Here is a 22,277-nt window from a genome sequence, read left to right as displayed (position 1 = left end):
GTGCCTTTGGTTTTGGTGACTACTTTATTCAACTGATTAATCACTGAATTTCAACTCCTAAATTTTTGGTGTTGATAAATGACTCTCCATCTGGTTTTTTTTCGGCTTCCAGAGGGCTCAGACAGGGCGATCCTATTTTGCTTTTTTTGTTCATCATTATGGGAGAAGATCTTAGCAAGATCATTCATAGAGAAGTCCAGATTGGTAGGCTCAAAGGTCTTCAACCTTCTTTAGAATCCCAAATTTTCTCGTACTAATAGTTTGTTGATGATACTTTGTTGATGGGGGAAAGCTTGGTTTCAGAGGCTAAATATTTGAAGAAGCTTCTTTCTCTTTATGAAAAAGGCTTTGGTCAGAGGATTAGTCGAGCCCCAAAATCTCTATCTTCTTCCTTAATACCCCTAATCACAGGCAGATAAATATTGTTGAAACTATGGGGTGTAAGTTGGTTTCCCTCTCAGATACTTATTTGGGGCTCCCTCTCTGCTTGGGTGCTGCTCCAAATGTTTTTTGGTCTAATTTGATTGATCGCTTCTAGAAAAAACTTGCTGGTTGGAAGGATTCTCTATTGAGCCAAGCTGGTAAGCTCCAATTGATTAAAGATTCTTTGTAAAATCTCTCGGTTTATGCCATGAGTCTTTTTAAAATCCTAGCTAAATTTGTTGACTGGATGGAGAAAATCCAGAAGAATTTTTTGTGGACAGGTATAGAATCCAAAAATCTCCTTCATCTTGTAGCCTTGGATCAATTTTGCCTTCCGAAGAATCTCGGTGGTCTGGCCATCAAACATATCTGTGATTTCAATATTGCCTTGCTGGTCAAATAGTTGTGGAGATTGCTTAAGGAGCCTAATGAATGGACTTCAATCATCTACAACAAGTAACTTCATCATGTCCACGCTCCTCAAGATGTTTTGGGAGGCCATTGTCTTCCCCAAAACACTTCTAGCCTTTGGACGAACATTCTAATACTAGATCCTTAATTATTAAAGGATCAAAATGGTGCCTTGGTAATAGTCATAAATTTTAGTTTTGGGAAGACTCGTGGGTTGGTGACTATCCTTTAAGGGACTGTAGTTGGGCGTCTCATGTTATGGAGAAGTGTAAAGATCAAGTTGGCTACTAGGTTGCTAATTATATTCGGAATGACAGGTGGATAAACCTTTCTAGTTTGGATCCATTTCTCCTCCATCTCTAGAAGTGGCTCTTGAATGTTCACATTCCTTCCTTCCCTATTGAGGATTCCCTGGTTTGGTTGGGCTCTTCTTTTAGAGGTTTTTCTATCTTACAATATTTTGCTTTTCTCTCTAGATCCTTTTCTCTGGCCCCGTTCTAGTTTGGTCTTTGGAACAAATTATTAATCCCTAAAGTTAACATTTTCTTCTAGCTCTTTATGCAAAATAAAGTGCTCTCTATTGATAATCTATGTAGAAGAGGGATGTCGTTGCCTAACCAATGTTTTATTTGCAAGGAATCTACTAAAGATGTCACACATTTGTTAAATTGCACTATTCCTTTGTCCAAGAGATTTGGGCTCACTTCTTTGATCTTTGAGGTGTCAGTTGGTGTTTCTGCTATAGTTTGTTGGATTGCTAGTCCCAATGGTCCTCCCCCTTGGATAACCAATCTCTTACGATTTTAATGAATTTTATGCTCCCACATGTTTCTTGGGGCATTTGGAAGCAAAGATATAACCATATTTTCAGAGACAAAGAATCTCCTGCCTTTCTGGTAGCTATTGAATAGTACATGTCACTAAGAGGGGGGGTGAATTTGTGATTTCCAAAACATTTCCCTTTTCTATCCTATGTGTGTATACTTTTTAACAGATATAACATAAATAAGACATATCGATTAGATGCAAAGATAAGTCAAATGCAACCACACATAAAAGGGACATCTCATAACACCAGATGTATGAGGAAAACACAAGATGGGAAAAAACTTGATGAGAAATAATGTTGGAGACTACTGCTCTAATACAACCTCACAATGAAAACCTTCGTTACAATGTTTAGGGCACCAACCCAAGGAGTACCACTCTTGCTTTATGACACCAAACCCTGATTTTAGGGCACCAACCTAAGGAACACCAACCCCTACACCGAGCTCCAACTCAGTGATTACAAGATCATATCATAAATACAAAAGTAATCTCCTTGTTATAAAAGAACTTTCTAACTCTTATCCAAGTCTCTACATCGGTTCTCCTCTCTCCAATTCTCTATCGGTTCTCTTCTCACCCTCTCACTATTACAACCTTATCTCCTGTTGCAACTCACTCTATGTTGCAACCTTACTGGTTCAACCTCTTCTTCTTCATTGTTGGTTCTTCTCTCTATCGGTTCTCCTTCCTCTCTGTCACACTGCTGCTAACCTCCACCGGTTTTCTTCACTCAGTCAGTTGTTTGCTATTTGATTGCTGCCTATTCTCAACTTACCAGTTCTCTTCTGACTCTCACTATGCTCTTCTCTTTTTTGGACTCTTATTTTCCTCTTCTTTGTCGGTTTAATCACCATTGGTGCAATTCACTATTTGACTTAGTGAAAGTTTACCCGTTGCCTCACCCTCGTCAGTTGACCTCTTCTCACCAGTTCTCTGTCATGCACACAATCTCCTCTATGATTGTCGATGAACTCTCTGCTACTCTTTCATCACCCGACCTGTAGTATCATCAATCTCCTTTAGTCATGAGTCGACATACTTATACTTGAGTTTTCCCATCATGACCAACATTCAAACTTCTGGCTTGCTAGGGTTTCTTCATCAATCCTGAGGAAGACCAAATCCAATTAGATCTTCATCCAAAGATTGACAACCTACAACAGATCAATCAGACTCCACCACTCCTGCTGCATTCAAATAATGTTTGTCCTATTTGGAAAACATGACATCATCTTCAGTCTGCACTTGTCAAACACCTATAAAGTGATCACGCAGATAGCTTCACCTACCCTGATCAACACCTGGACACTTGGCCTTGATCACGAAGTCATAAAATCATATTTTTATCCTCTGATTAGTCTCGAGCCGCACTCTTCTGCTCTCAACCCATGAAACATGCTATCAACATTAATATCAACTAGTCACCACCTACCTCAGTGACAACACTTCAACGACCATAGTGTGCATGACACCCACCTTTTCTAAGTCTTTTATGTCGTTCTAGACAAGATCACTGACCAACCACACAACTGGGTTCATCTACTAGTTCGCAGACCCTATCAGTTATACCCTAACCGGTTTGTCTTCAACCTTGCACTTTTCTTCTCTTTTGGTGGAACACCTAACCTAGTCAACACTCTTAACAACCTACATCATGCACATATTCAACACATGGAAGCCTTCTGCATCTGCACTTTTTCAGCTTATCGGTTGACATATATACAGGTAGTATCTTCTATATGTATACTGGTAAGATACCTTGCACACTAGTGGCACCAAACTTCATCTTCATTTTGGCAACATTCTCTATCTACAGCTATTCCAACTTTTCCTTCTTCATCAATAGACTAGTTCTCCTATCAATTGTTTTGTCAAAGTGACAAACATATCTTTCCTTCATTGTACCAGCAACTCATCATGTCTATCTAGTTGATCTGGTGCATATCTCTAATCACATGCACCTCAGGCAACTTAGTGTTACATTGGTTGATCCTATGTGAGCCTTCAAACATATACCTTTAAATCTTCTATCTTATCTTAGAGAACTTTGATGCATTCCATGCATAATAGGAGATGAGCTCCACTTACCGGTGGGAGTAGATCCTTGTCATCTGCATCTGGCATTGCACCAATATGGTTTCCCTATTTGAGCATGCATATCTTCAAATGGGCACATATGATCTAGTTGGGAACACTCACTATTAATCATCTCTTCATATGGTGACAACATCTTTATCCGTTGGGAGTCTTGTTGTTAAACATCCACACAACATACTGGTGGCCTGCACATACTTCACCTTTGGTGTTGATGTGATTTTTGTAATATTCTGCCTCTTCATCACAATCAATAGCCTATCATTTTTCTCTCTTGAAGGTTGGAAACAATGCACTACCAACATGTCACTTACTGGTCTTATACCATACTAGTCTCTAGTCCATGTCTTGAACACAAATCAACACTAACTTGTGTACCGGTGACTCCATTGATTATTAGACTGAATGACACTCTCTTCCTTACCGGTGACCTACTAAGATAGGTGACATCAGAGACATCAAAGACATCACTTCCGGTATGCATCAATAATAGTACTGCACATACATCTCCCATACCTGTTTCTATCCTATATAGGTTAACATCCTTTATTGGTTGACAACAATAACAACACAATGCCAACAATCTCCCCCTTTGGCATTGATGTCAACAGATGTAGTATTTGACATACTATAGATTATTTCACACCCTTTGTGTGTTCCATAGATTATCACACATGTAGTATGCAGCATACTACAGATTCTCTGTCCCCCTTTGACAACAATGGCAAAGGGCACTGATAGGGTTTGTTTCCTCCTTGTGTCTACTAGGAACTGACACATTTTTCTCTCCTCCTTTGACCATCATACATTGCATCCTCTCAATTCACAACACTTGATATGGAGGGCTCAACCACCAATTTGCACCAATTGCTTAGAAATCAAGTGTATATGCAAACTGGAAACACATGTATATACAAGTCTGAAACCAATTGAAGGCACATGTGTTAGTGAATACAACATACTTTCCAGTCAGACACTCCCATCTGATACCAATTGTTCTTAAGAATCAAATGTGATTGTATTATGAGTGTCACCAATTGGGAAAGTAGATACCCGTAATCATGAAATTCTCTTGGGTATTCCTACAACAATTTCCTTCTTCTGCAGTTGATGTTGTTAGTACACCCATAAGTTCAAGCATGTCAGTTTTGCATCATAACTACTTGAACTCCCCCTATGTCTAGTAGGTCTGATACAAACCATAAAACATGGTTGTGGACTCCCCCCGAGTCATACATCTCAAGTCTTCATTTATTTGTTAGGTTCTAAGATGGAGCCAACCTGCCCCTTATACTGGTTGAGCTATGGATATATGGTCAATTTGATGATTTATCAACTCTCCAATTTTTACCATAGCATATGACATGATCCTATGTGTACACAATGCCATACAATATCACTATCATGCCATAAAACAAACCGGCTAGCCCATAAAGGATGTATGCAAACAAAAACAACAACTGGGCCAACATATGTCATTCAAGATTTTTCTAGTACCACCTAAGGCATAAAAACGTCAATCCATGCTGCCTGAGTTAATGCAATGATCCTAGACCTCATTCACTTACATAACCTGCACTACCAGTTTCCTGCACCGATTCATCATCTCTACTGGAGCACCTTCCTCTAACTCCTATCCTCTTGTGTCAATTAGCATTTGATCCCAATTGTAAATTAACCATCCATTGACACATGCATTAGTGATCCATCTTTCATCTGTAGGTGTGTAGCCAAGGCAGCCACCACGCACTTGCCATCTCATTTTCTTCTTTTTTACTAGAAGCATCCTCTTCTTTTCATTTTTCCTTATGAAGCATGGGGGTGAATGATCCGATCAATATGTTATTCCCCCTAAGGTCCTGCATCTCCTTTAAGCCTTAGGAGATATCACTTGTGCATTGAATGCACAATGTCGGTCCATGGTCCTACTCTCTTCTTTCTTCCTATATACCTGCATGGTCTCATTCTTCTTCCCATTTTAAGTTTTGGGAGCAGGTCTTACCTTCTTTTGCTAATTGGTCCTAGCTTTACCAGATTTTGCCACATGACCAGAAGTATTTCTATAGAAGAAAGAGTGTTCATGCCAACTGCATGATTGGAGGATCTTCTGTTAAACTAGTTTGACCATATTCTTTTGGTCATGTTGTTGTAACCGGTTACTGGAATCAGTGGACCTCTTGATCCTATAAGGACATTTCTCTTTTGGTTCCATGCAGGTCTCTGAATTCCATATGCTTATCCATTTCCATGTTGAGCATAGTTGCTATAGCAGTTGCCAAGTGACTACATATACATCCTTATGCAATCATGACTTTTATGGCCAAAGACATTGCAGCTATAACATACATAGCTTACATTTCTTGAGGCAGAAAATGGACTCATCTTATTATGCATAGGGTCAGATCTATGCATGTTTCTACATGTTGACATATTGTGGCCATATGTATTACTTCTTAGACAAACAACATTCTTATTTCTAGACTTCTTTATGCATTCATTTGTCCTATGACCATAATCTTTGCAAGAGAAGCGGTAGCCGGTAAATGATGGCATATGACATATAAATTTATTCTGTCATGCAGGAGGAGATCTTATCGGTTTATTATTTCCATTTCTGCTTCTCTAGGGATGGATCTTGGATTGTCCATGCTCTGCAATTCTTCCATTTGATCCATTCTTCTCCCACACTTTCTTTGTCTTGTGGGCGGTAGCATTTCCTTGTCTTCTACCCGTAGGAGGTCTTCTATTCTGTTTGTTGGTCCTTACAACTGGAATGGCAACTAGGTGACAAAAACTCAATTCAGGGATTAGACATCCTTACTGAACAACTAGCTTTCCTATAGAAAAGGCTCATTTACTTATCAACCATGGACGTAAACTTGGAACGGGCTAGCATGGTATATGCACTAAGTTCATATTGCAACCATTCTATCCTACTGTAGGAAAGGAAATTCTCTAAAATAAATGCAAAACCATAATGAATTAATACTTAATCAGAACTCACAACTGAAAGTAACTTAAGCAACTGCTACCAAATGATAATGTTCTGGCAAGTGGATAGGAACTACTCTTTCCGTTGTGGCTACAAGAACAACCACAGGATATGTTTCCAATGGCTACAGGAATAGTCAAATGTCAAAACAACAACTATTGCAAAATGGAAACTAATTGAAAAGCACAAAGGGACTACTCACCAAGTGGGCCCCCTTTAGTAAGTATATCCATAATTCTCAAATAACAATTGATAAGCTCAAGATAATATTGATTTCTTTAAATTCCAAATTTACTGCAAAAATACATGAGTCTGAAAGTTGGAAATTACAAATTCTATGGTCATTCTGTGTCCTTGAGAGGAGATAGAGACATTTTATTTATATGTAAGCTTATAACAGATTCCTAACTAATCAACACATATTCCAATGGAATAGGCGAACAAGTTTATTATACTAAAAGAAGAAGTCAGTGCAGAACAACATCTGTCCTACAGCTGAGAAGATATAGCATGACTTTCTTCCTAGACCTAAGATCCACTAAGAATAGTTATAAATGTTGCATAAACCATTTTGCTAAAGAAATGGTCAAGTGGTTTTGATCTTCTTCAATGCTTCTTTTCTTTGACTGGGTCTGCATCGTGGCGGCATAACCACCAGCTTATTCTTTCCTTCTTCTTAGTCGACCCTGCATCATGATGTTAACGTGCACAGAAAGCATGTGTATATACTAATGTTAACATGACATAAATTAAACCATACTTAAGATTGATTTAAATATTTTGCATAGATAAACCATTATATGACAACCTTAACTATCAGGCAAATCAGTTCCAGAAACACTTAAAAAGGTATCAACTAGGAGAGTATCCTAATCCAAACATAATCTAAACACAAGACCTAGGCAGGAATACTATGAAAAAACCCTATCAAAATAGAGGCATTATTTAGGATCATCATCTCCCCCTAACGTGAGTTCTTATTGATCCTCTAGCAATAGGAAAATTATGAATTTTGACATTGATTCTGAAATTGCCAGGGATAACCTGCCCAAAACCTCCTGTAGATAAAATCCAATACAATCCTTTCATCTTTTCCAATCACGTCCACCTGGTGTGTTCTGCTACTTCACTCTATGGTGGATCACTATCCCTACATCCCATTAGTGTTCATAGGAGGATTGGAGGCTGAAAACTGAGAGGTAACCAATGTATTCCTTTCGTTCTTCCCAAGTGCATATATTTGGGTGCTCTCTTCAATGTTGCATGATAGTTTTGTAAAGAGTGTGGCTCAGACTGGTTCAACTCATCTGACAAGCTATTCCAATGCTGGACCAAATGTCCTATTGCTACCTATCCTTCTCTTGTAGCCATTTTCTCATATTCCTTATGTACTTCCTCTCTTACGGGAATACTGTACTTCCCAAAATCTGGCTCATATACAATATTTTGCAAGTCAAAATAAAGTCTTCTTGGGTCTCTTGATTCAACCCTTAATGGTAGTGAAAGGTCAAGTTCTTCTTTTCTATGTATTTGGAACTTCTCTCCTCTTGCAATTTCATTTTGTATCCATGACATGAGAGCTCTCAGCTAGATATCTCCAATGTAGAGGAGAGGGTTCCAATCAACATCATCAGGAAAAGCGTAATTGCATAAATAAATTCATAGAGAATATTCTCAATGGCTATAGGATATGTTAGATAAACATAATAGAATTCCTTAGGTGTTTGCAAAGAGGGACATAGATCCCTGACAAGTCTCATCATCTAGAAACAAATATGTTGTTCCTTTAAATACAAAGAGTAAACCCTAGGAGGTGCTCGACATTGCATTAGCTGTAGTACCATAGTGGCTACTATTTCCACCTTAGTTTTAAGTTGAGTAATCTCCTCATCTTTTTGTTCAATGATCTTCTTTTGTTGGTTAATTATCCTTTGCATTTCTACTTTTTCCAATTCCCATTCCTGGTAAAGGGAAAGTGCCACTGCATGACTGGTAAGAGAAACTTAGGTGGTCTATGAATAGGTGCTTTAGGCTTCATCTTTTCAACTCTTCTTCTTGCTTCAATGACCTGCTCTGCAGTGGATGCTAAATTGTCAAGCCCATAAAACCTACTTCTTCCTATAGCTGCTCATGAAGGTTCTGCAGCTCTTCTTCTTCATCTTTTTCTTCTTCTTCTACCTCCCTTCTTAGTTCCTTATATGGAGAAGAAGTAACATCACTCCGGTGAGGACTACGTGGCTCATGTTCTGGAGAATCAACCAGAATGGTGACATTTGACCCCTCTGATTGTTACTGATCTCTAGGATTTTTTCGGAGCCTACCACTTCTTCTTTGAGATTTTTTTTGAGTGGTTGCAGGAGAAACTATTTTTGTGACTTTCATTTTCTTAGCAATAGGGGAGGCTAAATCCCCACTTTTACTTTTCTCCTTTTTCTTTTCCGCATCAATTTGCTTTCCTTTGCCTTTTTCCCCTTGTGCAACAACCCTAGTTTTTATTAGGCATTGTGAAGGAACCTTTGCCGAGGCTTCTTCTCTTTTAGGAAAGGTTTCCTCTTATGAGGGTTCCTCTGCTACAGGAACAGTTTGTTCTGGCGACATCCTAGAGGATGAGGGTTCAATGGGGAACTAGGTCTTTCAATATTTTCTTTCTCTTGAGATGGGAGTGGTTCTACTAGACCCACATTATCTACTCTAAATATAATTTCCACAAATTCATTCCAAGACATTGGACAGACATCTCTTAAAGATATTTCAACCAACAACTTAATCAGACAATGATGAGAAATAGAGTGAGGCCTACCTTTTTGGGTTTTTGTTGCGCTTATGGAAAGAAGATTGTACAATATGTTCAGAACATTCATCCTTCTCCCGTGACGTAGATGACTCGAAAGCTTGAAATGATGGGAATGTAGACACGTGAATCTTCCTTCACAAGTTAAATACTTCAAGAAATACAATGCTATTTCTCTCCATTCAGGCAGAAGAGATTCTCATCTAACTCCTTGTTTGTCTATTACCAAAGGTGGGTCTCCCTATCATGTAAACTCTGCTCTCGCACTTCATGTGTCCTTAGATTTAAGGAATTTTTCTTCGTCTATTGACAACCCAATTACTTCTGCAATTCATTCCTCTATTGCCACAACTCTCAAACCTTTTACCTGGGCTTCTCCATTTGAAAATGTGCATGTAAATTACCTTGCAATTTCCTCATTAAACTAAATCATCTTCAAAAAATAATCTAGCCACCCACTATTGCAGAATACTGGCTCACAATCTTGGTCTTGAAGAAGGATCTCATGAACTGTCGATTCGTGACGAATAGGTGGACCACCCATTGCAGCAATAATACTCTCAACTCACCAATGGTGTAAATTTTCCCAATTCTACAATTAAAATATGCTCTTATTTGGTCAGAACCTAGCTATAATTCTAAAATAACTCTAGGAAGACAAAAAGATAGAGTACAAAATATCACCTAAAACCAAAAATTTGAAAAATTTAAACTTAATTTGTGATGACAGAAGAATTATCTGCTAGAATAATTCACATCGTACTTCCCATTATACTTCCCCCCCCCTAACCTAAGGTTTAACAGGTGTCCACACATGTGGAGGACTGAAAAGGACACTATGCAAATATCACGATGATAGGAAATATGGTTTAATTATATGCATGTAACAAAAAAAAAATACACGAGAGCGTACCTGACAACGTGCTATAATGACTGCAGTTGAAGAAATTTATTATATAGGAAGTTGACCTACTATGCATGTAAAGCGAGGTGGAAATGAAGGAAATGAGTGGAGGCGGAAACAAAATATTTATTGTGTAGAAATGTACTTCCATCAGATATGGAAGCATTTATTATGAGCATGCATCAAATATTTAGGATGAAGATGTGGCGACAAGGCCGCCCCCTATTGCTGCAGGAATCTCAGGATTTTCTGTTGTAGATAACTACTACAGAAACTCATCCTTGGAAAGAGGATTGTGATAGAGGCGCAGGTGATGACCATTTAACAACAATTTGAACTTGACAAGACCAATTGTGGACAATCGTACTGCACCATTAGAGAATTTTTCAATCACCTCATATAGCCCTAACCAGCGTGTCTACAGTTTTTCCAAGTTGTCCTTATACTCATAGAGAAGTGCCCAGTCACCTGGCTTGAATGTTTTGTCTTTGATATAGCGGTTATGCCACTTCAAGCGTTGATTCTGAATTGTTTTTGTGTGCTATAGGACTGACTTTCTGATTTTGTCCAAGGCCTTAAGTTGTAGGAGCCTTTCTTGTTGTACTGTAGAGAGAGTAATATCCAAGGCTATGGCTATTCTCACGGTTTTATGCTCAAATTTTGTAGGCATCATAGCTTTTGTCCCATACACCATTTCAAAGGGTGTAAACCCTATTGTGGTTTTCCAAGTGGTTTGATAAGCCCATAATGCTTCAAATAACCTATTGGACCAATCCTTATAGTTAAGAGCTACTATCTTGGTCAATATAAATTCAAGTTCCCTATTAGTGATTTCTTCTTGTCCATTCGCCTGAGGATGGTAGGGAGTAGACTTCCTATGCCTTATATTGTATTCATTAAATAGGGCGGTGATCAAAGTGGGAATGAATTGTGCCCTTCTAACCTTAAATTGATGCCCCTAATCAAAGGATATGACTGAGAATACTCAGCAAGCTTGCTAGTGCTGAAGGTAAGTGATAAATTCACTACACATTAGGACAAATTTGCCAATGAATGCTTTTGTGCAATAATCAGTACATAAAAGAATGTGTGACTTACCATTTGTTGATTGATTAGTGGGCTCAACAAAGTCTAATCCCCATTTGTCAAATGGTGTAACAACCACCTGTAGATACAAAGGCATTTCATCAGACCGAGTTTTTCTTCCCATTCACTAACATCTATCACATTTTATGGTATACTTGATTGCATCCTTGTGCAAAGTTGGCCAATAATACCCTATAGTTAGTATCTTGAGAGCTATTATCTTGGTAGCAAAGTGACCTCCACAAGGCTCATCATGACAGGCATGAAGGACATCATAAGTTTCATCTTCTCGAACACATCACCTCATAACTTGACCTGGCCCTATATAGAATAAGCAATCTTCTATCCATGAAAAGTTGAAACTCTTTTCTACCTGTTATCAATGAAGCCTGCACCCTAACAAAAGCTGTAAACTTCAGCTTCCTATTGAAACATGGGAACACTTCAAGGTTGTGGGTAACCTAAAATTAAAGTGGACCTCCAGAGTAAGCTGGTTCTTTTCAAATTCTTCACTTAAACTAACAATTTCTTCAGAGAAAAGAGTGAGGAGGAGGACATATAAAACTAAAATCTAACCCTAAGGTGCTGCACCAGATGATATGCTGAATTTTTTTTTAAAAAACCAAAAAAGAGTGACACACAATATGACAGTAATAATAAAGCTCTCTTTCACAACCTAGAAAAAGATAACCTTTGTATAAATAGATTATAATGCTCAAATCACAGTCCTTAGAGGACAAAAACACTTCTCACAACCTAAGACTGTTATTCCACTCACATGGCTTATAACCTGCAAATAATTATACTCCTGCATAAGATATTCACATGAAAACACAATTTCAAGGACAAGAATGTCACCAAAACCCTGTATTAACACTAAGCTATCACAATAACAAAAGAATATGGGGGGCATAGATTGCTTATTACTTCTCAAAGGTGTTACAATCCTCCCTTACTCCTAAAAAGTGTTACAAAACCATTCCCTTTTGTAGAAAGAACTCTGAAATTATAGTCTACCAAAAGATGAATATTGAAGAACCCCTACAATGAAGAAGGAAGGCAATATATGTTGCTTCCAACAACTGCATCCCACAAGGCCAACCCTAACCACTTGGTCGAATTCAACCCAAAAAGCCCACTTTTAGGGTAAAAAACAAGTGTAAAACTGAAAACAATTGAACAAAAACTCAAGCCACCCCATGCTCTGCCATAAAAGCTCCCAAATGCACCATAAATTCCCCAAAATATCTCCTGATAGGCCTACAAGCCTTCATTAATGCAAGAATATCCCTTTGACCTCCTCAATAAATAAAAATAAGATAATGTCTCATAAAGTGATCTACAATTTATCATGTAATTAAATATTTGTTTTACTTTATGTTTACATTTTAAAATTAAAATACTATAAATGTAATGAGAAAAATAATTTTAATAAACTGACTTAAATTTATCACTTTAATAAATGTTATATTTACTCCATTTAATAGTATTTTGATTTTTAAGTGTAAAATTAAAACAAAACAAATATTTGATTAAATGATAGATCTTAAACTACTTTAATTAATATACATGTTATTTTTATTTAAAAAGCTTACTCTAGACTCATAAAAAAGAATATTTATTAAGTGATCTATAAATATCACTTAATAGATATTAATCTTATGAAAAATAAATTATTAAGTGACATTTATAGGTCACTTAATAAATATTACAAGGGATCACCCTAAGGCATTTCACAGGGGTAATAGAGAGGAGAAAGAAAAATAATAACAAAAACAAACAATGCCTTTGTAACTCGAAATGCATTTTAGGGAAAAGAAACCCTAAAACGATTCATTTCTCCCCTCTCTTTGGCATTCGATATCCCTCCTCTCTCTTCTGGAAACTTCTGGGCACCACCATGGGGAGTCCTTGTAGGGTTTGAGCTGGGAAAATGCACCATAAATGGATGCCACCATGTTTGGATTTTCAAAGCTATAAATTGGTTGATTCTGGGTGCCTCCATAGGGATTTTGCTGTGTAAAAGGCATGGGTTTTCTAGAGGAAAAATGCAGGAATTGAAGGGCATATTTGTCTCCATTGTTGGCTACCAAAGATGGCTTCTTGGTTTGAAAATCTTGAACCAATTACTTTCTTTCTTGGACCCCATTGTAGTTGCTTCAGAGAATGATTTTCTGAAGATTTTTCCCCTTTTAATCGCTGCTACAGGTGCATAGTCTGTGACATTTCATTTTGATTTTCCTTGGTATGTAGCTCACTTAAAAAAAAATGTGAAAATTACTACTCTTGTTATGAATTTGCTTGAGGTTGTCACTGCATTTTCATGGATGTATATTTGTTGTTGCACAAACTCTGTAGATGGTGGGTTTTTATTTGCATATTGTTGTGTATTTCAAGGGGAATTCCTATCCGATCCGCCTCTCTATATGCATATCCAGATAAGACACCATGTGCCGAAAAACCAAAAGTCTTTTTAAAAAATGTCTGAATACTTTAACCAGCATATTTGTAAAAGATCCTTCTTTTCCATTATGATGTTTAAATTCTAGAGATTCCTTATGTCTAATGATCTGTATTAAAAAAAAAACCAAAACCCTACACTATCCTGGGCTTTGCGAAAAATCTGAACACATTGACTGCAACACTTTACTTATCTTTCTTTTTTTTTAAAAGAATTTTGTCACTGTCTCTTTGAAACCTTGTTTCAGATCTATCTGTGACTATTGCTCTAAGCATACTGTAGGTTGTCATATGATCAAACTACTACCTTTGAATGCTTCAGTAACTTCATGTATTGATTGTCTTGTTTACTGCTATTATTGCCTTTGCCTCTATTATGATCCTCAATAATGTCTAGAAAGCTACTTGGAAGGAGTTGCATGCTTATTTAAATCTACTATATTCGTAAGGTTGCCTTGATATCATAGGGATATGAACCTTTGTATTCTGATTCATGGATGTCATTAGTGATCTCTTTATGGACTGTTGTTGTTACTTGACTGTTTTAACAGTCCCATATGACTACAATTGATTATTTCTTCTTTGATTGCACTCTGCCTCTCTGTAATTGTTATTATAATTGCTTTCCTTGGGGCAGATCTCATTGTTGAACATGGCACCATTAATAAGATAAACCTTACTATTCTATATCCTTTACTAACATTAAACACTTTCTCCTTGATTCCTCAATGAGGATGGTTTCTGAGATGACACATTGGGCTGCTATCTCTATCCTTTTAAAATATCACTATCACAAGACTTGTGAATGACCCTATAACTTGTCATGACTGTGATAATCTTATCATGACATAGGTTGGGGCTTTCCTTATTGCAAACTTGACTATACTGAGATTTGAGTGTGATTGAAAAGTCCCAACACACCTTCAATGGAGATGCCTCCTTAATGCTTCATAACTGCCCCTATGATTGCATTCTACATGATGTCATGACTACATCTTCATTGAAAGGTTTGTGTTGAAACTCACTGTCATACATGATTACTGATGCTACCTTTGCTTTAAAAGTAATAGCAACCTGCTCATTTACTATATAATAGAGACTACTTTAGCATAAATACATACTTGCATACATCTTTTGAGTGAGGAAAGCTTTCATTATGCTTATTGGTGGATCATGTGATTACACAGTTGTATTTTGTCGATCTTCATTTGTCATCAATTCTGATATAACTTGATCATATGAGATATTGTTGTTGATTTCATATGAGCTGGGCTCAACCCTTGTGGGAGCCACACTTACCCCCACTCATTTGTGAAGTTTACGACTAGAAAGTTATATTTTCCTATTCCTGCACATGAAGAAAACAAGTTAGAAGTGAAAAATAGGTAGCACTACTATCAACCTTCTTTATTTTGGAGAGAAATGAGGAGGGATCTTGTTAGCTGCTAAGTAGTTAGCTATGTCAGCATACCATGGAATGTTCACATTAATTGAAAATGAATTCTGATGTGGAATGGAGTTATCAATGGCTGCAGGATTATCTGGTGCTTGAATTTTGGATAGAAAGTTTGCCACTACATTTTCTTTACTTGGCTTGTCAACGATAGTGATTTCAAATTCCTGCATTAACAATAACCATCATGCTAACCTACCTGAAACTGAACTTTTATTCATCAGGTATTTCATGGTTGCATGATCAGTATGCACAAAGATTTGATAACTAGTGATATAGTGCCAAAACTTATTGAGGGCATAGATAATAGCTAACATTTCCTTTTCAATGACTATAATTTAGCTCAAGTCCTTGCAAATTTTGTTGATATAGTTGTATATGGTGAAAATGGATAAAAATAATAACAAGATTGAAAGGCTAAATGAATCCAACCACAAAACCCTAGCCTAACAACAACAAAGATCCACCATAACATATGAAGATTACCTAAGACAATGCAAAATAAAACAAAATCACAAAGATTATACCATCACATGTCCAATAGGGTTTTGATCTCCATTCATCCTATCTCCATTGATCTTGCTTGATATATTTGCTCTCAGATTTTATATGCACAAGAGCTCAACAAAGAACAGAATGTGGTTGCAAGTAGGATCGTAATGTAATCAATTGATCAAGTTGTTAGGGTAGTCATTAGGGTTTGATAATGAAGGAAGCATCTCCTTATATAGAAGACACAATATGAAATGGAGGGATAAGATTGAGAGGTGTAAAAAGGAGGTTGGCTAGGATTAGAGGGTAGGTAAAAGAAATACCAAAATAATGAAAGAGGTAGGTAGTGTATGAATTAAGAGATGAATGACATGTGTCATGAGTAGAAAAAGATAATGAATTAATTAAATAAATAAAGATTTATTTAATTAATAGAAAAAGTGGGATAATTAAATAAATAAGATATTTATTTAATTTAGGAAAAGGATAATTTAAATAAATAAATGTATTTATTTAAATGAGAAATAAGGCTAGAAGAGGATAAATGAATTAATTAAATAAATAAGGATTTATTTAATTAATAGAAGAATTAAGCTTAGATAATTAAATAAATAAAATATTTATTTAATTAGACATGACAATTTTGAGTGTCTACATTTTGCCCCTCTTTGAGACAATGCGGCTTGTCACGTTGTTTCAAAGAAGATAAGATGAACTGATACAAAGTTGCCCCAGGATGGGAATGATATGCCCCCTCGAGAGATTGGATGAAAATGTCTGAAAAGGTTGCAGACAATCTCTCGATAAGAAAGACAAGATAGAATGGATTGACTGGATAAAGTGACAGAGTCACGGGATAACGAAGACTGACTTGGGAAATGAATGCGAGGGCTAGGGTAGGCTATAAGATAGACCACGGGAGAAAATACATCCTCATTGTCATCTACACCTTCACGAGATCAAAGTGCAAAGCGAGAAAAGAGCAACAGTAGTCAGCAGCGATGGCTTTCGTTCACAGATTCGACCGTGTTCGCCGATTCCAGAGGCCAGCAGAGGCAGGAGAGCCGGTAAGTACCACCAAACCTCCTTGTACTTTGATGCATTTGCTTTTGTCATTAATGAATGTCGAATAGAGCAATAAATGTGCTTAGAAGTAGGGTGCAAAAAATGCAAAAACTGGGAAACCGCGTCTGCGTCGGTGTCAGGCGCGTCTGTGTCAGTGCCAGGCACGTCTGTGTCTGGAACCGCGTTTGTGCAAAATGCGGGCGCGTCTATGTCCTTCAGGGGCGTTTATGTTGCAAAGTCGCATTTGTGAACAATATAGGCACGTTTATGAGTTAGAAATGCATTTATGTTTGAAAAATGCAAGGTTTTGTCTTCTAGGTCAAATCGACAGTTCTGTGATGAACATACATTGTCGATTGGATAAGCTGCTGAGAGGATACACTCAAGCAGGTCCTCTAGGAAGACTAGGATAGATCAAGGCACTTTGTGATGAATAGGGAGCACCAAGATAGAGTACTTTGTGATGAATAGGGAGTACCCAAAAGTATAAGCAGCACTTTGTGATGAACAGGGAGTGCAAATGTGAGCAACACTTTGTGATGAACAGTGAGTGTCACACACGTAGTACTTTGTGATGAACAGGGAGCACTACTAGGATAGAAGCAACACTTTGTGATGAACAGTGAGTGTCACTCAGATAGATAACCATATGCATTTAGATAAAAGGTAGCATTTTGTGATGAACAGTGAATGCCATGATGACTGACATGATTGATTTGTTTGACTGCAGGAGTATTTGCCTATGTTAGAGTCATGGGAGAGATTCCCGTCGACACAGAGGTTGCGACCAGAGTTGTCATTTCAGGATAGAGCTGCCATCGAGGAGATGGGTTTGAGACATGTGTTGTATGTGCCTAAGTTTTAGGCAAACATGGGTTTGCTGACTGCGCTTGCGGAGAGATGGCATTCAAAGACTTGCACTTTTCATTTGCCGATGGGTGAGATGATAGTCACCCTTGAGGATGTTTACAGGATTCTGCATATACCGATTGATGGAGATCTGATTCCATATGATCGCGACGGAGAAAGAGAGGCTTTGAGATGGGTATTTTAGGATCCTAGCCTAGAGATGAGAGCAGGACATGTGGCATGGGACACCATGACCGCGATAGGGTTAGCCTTGCCAGCTGTGATCAGAGGAGCTATCAGTGGGTTCCTATGTCCGGACAGGGTGACACGAGGATTGGCAGTGGGCTAGGGAGGAGCACTGGAGACACTGGTGACACAACACACCAGATATGTGTGGGGTATTGACCCACCTATATTAAGAGCTTCACCAGTTTGTATACCATGGATCAGTGGGACTGGGCTGTGGAGTGACACTACTACAGGTTTGAGCATACGAGCATCTGCCTATTACATGACTGATACATTTCAGAGGGAGAGGTCATGGATGGAGTTTTGTTCATCTGTATGACATGATCACTTCGCAGTCGTGGATTGGAAGGTTAGAGCATTGGAGGCGAGTGATAGATGACATTGACGTAGTCATCTGGAGGCCGTATCTGGGATGCGAGGACTGGGAGGATGATGCAGTGGAGCTGCCTTACACCTTCTGGAGCAGGTATCTGATTGGGTGGATGCCCTATATATTGGAGAGACAGCTGGTGGACAGAGTATGTAGGCAGTATGGCAGGATCCAGAGGATGCCACGAGGCTCAGGTATGTATGCCCGTATAGTTAGGGATCAGGCGCAGTTCGGGCCTTTATTGTCATATGATCAGGCACTGACACAGCTAGCAGAGATGGTGCCCCTACCCTGGGATATGTGGTCAGAGATCAAGGACGCCGGGATGGATGTGGAGTATGTAGCATATTGGGCCGAGCATCCATTCCCTCGATTGACAGATCCAGGAGAGCTACTGGAGGGAGATGGAGGAGGAGATGATGATGATGATGGTGGGGGTGATGGAGGCCGAGGCCGATGGAGGCGGAGGGGAGTAGTTGGGGAGAGGAGGGTGGCACCTCAGAGGGAGGGTGGATAGGAGGGACAGGCCCAGGTGGTGAGGGGTCACGGTGGATTGCCCCTACAGGTACCGGCAGCACAGGGTCCTAGAGCACAGGGACAGAGATAGGGACAGGTACAGGGATAGGTGCTAGTACAGGCACAGGAGCAGGGACGGAGACAGGTATAGGGACCTAGACATGTACCGAGACAGGTACCCATTCAGGCACCAGCACAGGTACAGGGACAGGTACAGGGGCAGGCACCCGCAGAGGGAGAGCCACAGGCAGAGGCAGAGGGTGGGGATCCAGAGGAGGATGAGTTGATTGAGCTCAGGGAGATCTGCCAGGGCCAGGCAGATGAGATCCAGGATCTGGAAGGGGAGAGGGACCGACTCAGGACTAGGCTCAAGGATACTGAGCAGCAGAGGGATTAGGCGATTCAGCCCTACACGGAGGCTGAGACAACGCTGAGGGTAGGGAGGCAGGCGATAGAGGACACAGGAGCAGGCTACACATATGTCCTACGAGCCGGAGAGGAGATTGCCTACTGGAGGGACCTTTATTATGGTGCCGTGCCAGCAGATCAACGGGCAAAGAGCTTCCATAGACCATTGCAGATAGCGACAGCTATGGGAGGGAGTCGGAGGAGACAGGCATCGAGTGGTGGGGTCATGGGTCCTCCACCACCACCAGATAGAGGGGACAGGCAAGGTGATCCTGGAGTGGGTCCTTCTAGGGCTCAGATTTCGTCGAGGCCAGGCGGCTCCGAGGGAGGGAGTTCATCATAGCCATAGAGGGCTCCCTTGTATCAGTATTGGTACCATTTTTGTATTGTAGACACCTGCGGGTGATTTTGTAGCCGTATGATTTTGACATCATTGTATCATGACACTGTTGATTATATATATGAGATGATTCATTTTTGCGGCAACGATATGCATGTGTACCTATGTGATGTATGTTCTTATAATGTATGTTTTATGTGATAGATGCAAATATGTATATGGATGCAAATATGTATATGGATGCAATGCAATATATTTTTGTTCTTTTATATTTTATATGCGATGCATGATGCAAATGTGAATGTATGAAATGCAAATGAATATGATAATGCAAATGTAAATTGTGCTAACAGGTGTTATGTGCAGGATGTGATGCAGTTGTGATATCTATATGTATGTATGAAATGCTTATATGTGGTAATGCAGGTGCAAACTACATGAAATGCAAATGTTTTTGGTGTGTCATTATACTCAGTCATGTGATAGCAGGCTATGCGGACTCGAGAAGGATGATGGAAGACAATCAAGAAAGGGGGATGGAAGATAGAAGATATGAACGTGAAAGAGCTTCTTGTGCGTTATAATCATTGAGCTTTATTATGGCAAAATAGGTTATGACAATCGAGGCATATGTTTAACCCAGAAAGTCATTGTACCTGTTTGCATTCTGATAAGACAGTCACAAACAAGGAATGCCCTAGTTCATACTAGACTCACAGTGTCCTCATATCCTTGGACAAGTCATAACATTACTAAGAGACAATCCATAGATAGCAAAAGAAAAATAGGTGACGATACCCCATCCTCCCCTTTCTAGTCAAAGACATCCTGGAAATATAATCTCTAGTCAAAGACATCCTGGAAAAGCTAAACGACATGTCACCAAAAGATAAAATCAAAAGAAAACCAAGACTCGACACCAACATCCACTGTAGTCCTCAAGTTTAGTGTCTCTTGTCACTTGTATAAGTCAAATTTTGATTGTGGTCACAATGTTTACTTTCACAAAAAGGATAGATAGCACTGAACCATATGTTGTCTGAGTCTGTTGAAAGATTTGATTTGTTGAAGCCCATTGTTGCTGCTGTCTCATCTGAAACTGACTAAATCCATGAAACTGATACTTTATTGCGGAGAAGATGAAATTTTATTGCGGACCTATGATGCAAATGTTGCTTTATTGCGGATTGTGCGCGAATAGACTGAAGGAAGCTGGAAGAAACTGTACTCCTCGGAATGTGTGATGTTCTTAGTTCCACACCCATCACTAGACATAGGAATTGCCTTAGCGACAGATAGGATCTAATTTATTATGGATGGAAAGGGAGGTGAAAAGGGAGATTTATTATGAATGGCTAACCAATCTTGGGTAGATCAATAACAAGCCATGATAGGAATGGGTAAGTTTATTGTGAGTGAATAGGTTGTGAGTGTGTGCAATGTGAAAGGATGAAAGTGAATCCTGAAGGAGGGAGGAGCAATGTCTCTACGCATGGCGCTGGTGACCCAGTTTTCACCATGGTACTTGCCCAGGGCACCACCGAAGTGGTTTTCACCGTTGGACGAAATTATTGCTCTTTACTTTTTTCGATTTTTCAATTTATTTATTTTTGTTGTCACAAGGCGCCTGTTTGCCAGGTTTTCACCAAGTAACGATTTTTTTGTTTTATAATTTTTTTGTATTTTTGAATTAGGATATTCCGAAGAGCTATGTGTAGAACCTGCGAAGGTGCATGCTGTTGATAGGATCCTCCAAAGGTTCACCTTCTGTAGTTGAGAGCTGATATGCCCCAGATCCATATACTGCTGTAACGATGTAAGGACCAAGCCAGTTTGGTTCGAACTTGGCCTTCTTCTCTCTATCTTGCTGATTCTTGGGATTTTCTCTGAGAACTAAGTCACCTACCTCAAATGTGCGAGGCTTGACTTTGTGATTGTAGCTGCGACTCATTCATTGTTGGTAAGCCTTGAGATGATTAAAAGCAGTTTGTCTCTGTTCATCCAGCAGTTCTAGTTCTTGTAAGCGAGAGACCCTATAATCTTCATCATTGATGATGTTTTGTAAAGAGACCCATAAAGAAGGTAACTCGACCTCAATAGGCAAGATGGCTTCAGCGCCGTAGACAAGTGAGTAGGGTGTAGCTCCTGTAGGTGTGCAGACACTTGTGCGGTAAGCCCAAAGTGCAGGATTGAGTTGGATATGCCAGTTACGGCCAGCGTCGTCGACTGTCTTTTTGAGGATTTTAAGAATTGTTTTATTAGACGCCTCAACTTGGCCATTACCTTGGGGGTAATATGGTGTGGAGAAATGATGGGAAATATGGAAGCGGTCACAGAGTTCACGAACATCCTGATTTTTGAAGGGATGCCCGTTATCAGTAATAATGGAATCAGGAATACCATATCGGCAAATGATATAGTTAAGGATGAAGGTAGCAATTTGTTTTCCAGTGACTTGTGTGAGAGGCACGGCTTCAATCCACTTTGTGAAATACTCTGTGGCTGTGATAATGAATTTATGACCATTGGAAGAAGGAGGGTGA

This window comes from Cryptomeria japonica, chromosome 4 (assembly GCF_030272615.1).
Source record: "Cryptomeria japonica chromosome 4, Sugi_1.0, whole genome shotgun sequence".
In the NCBI taxonomy this organism is placed as follows: Eukaryota; Viridiplantae; Streptophyta; class Pinopsida; order Cupressales; family Cupressaceae; genus Cryptomeria; species Cryptomeria japonica.
Note: the sequence above shows the minus strand (reverse complement) of the source record.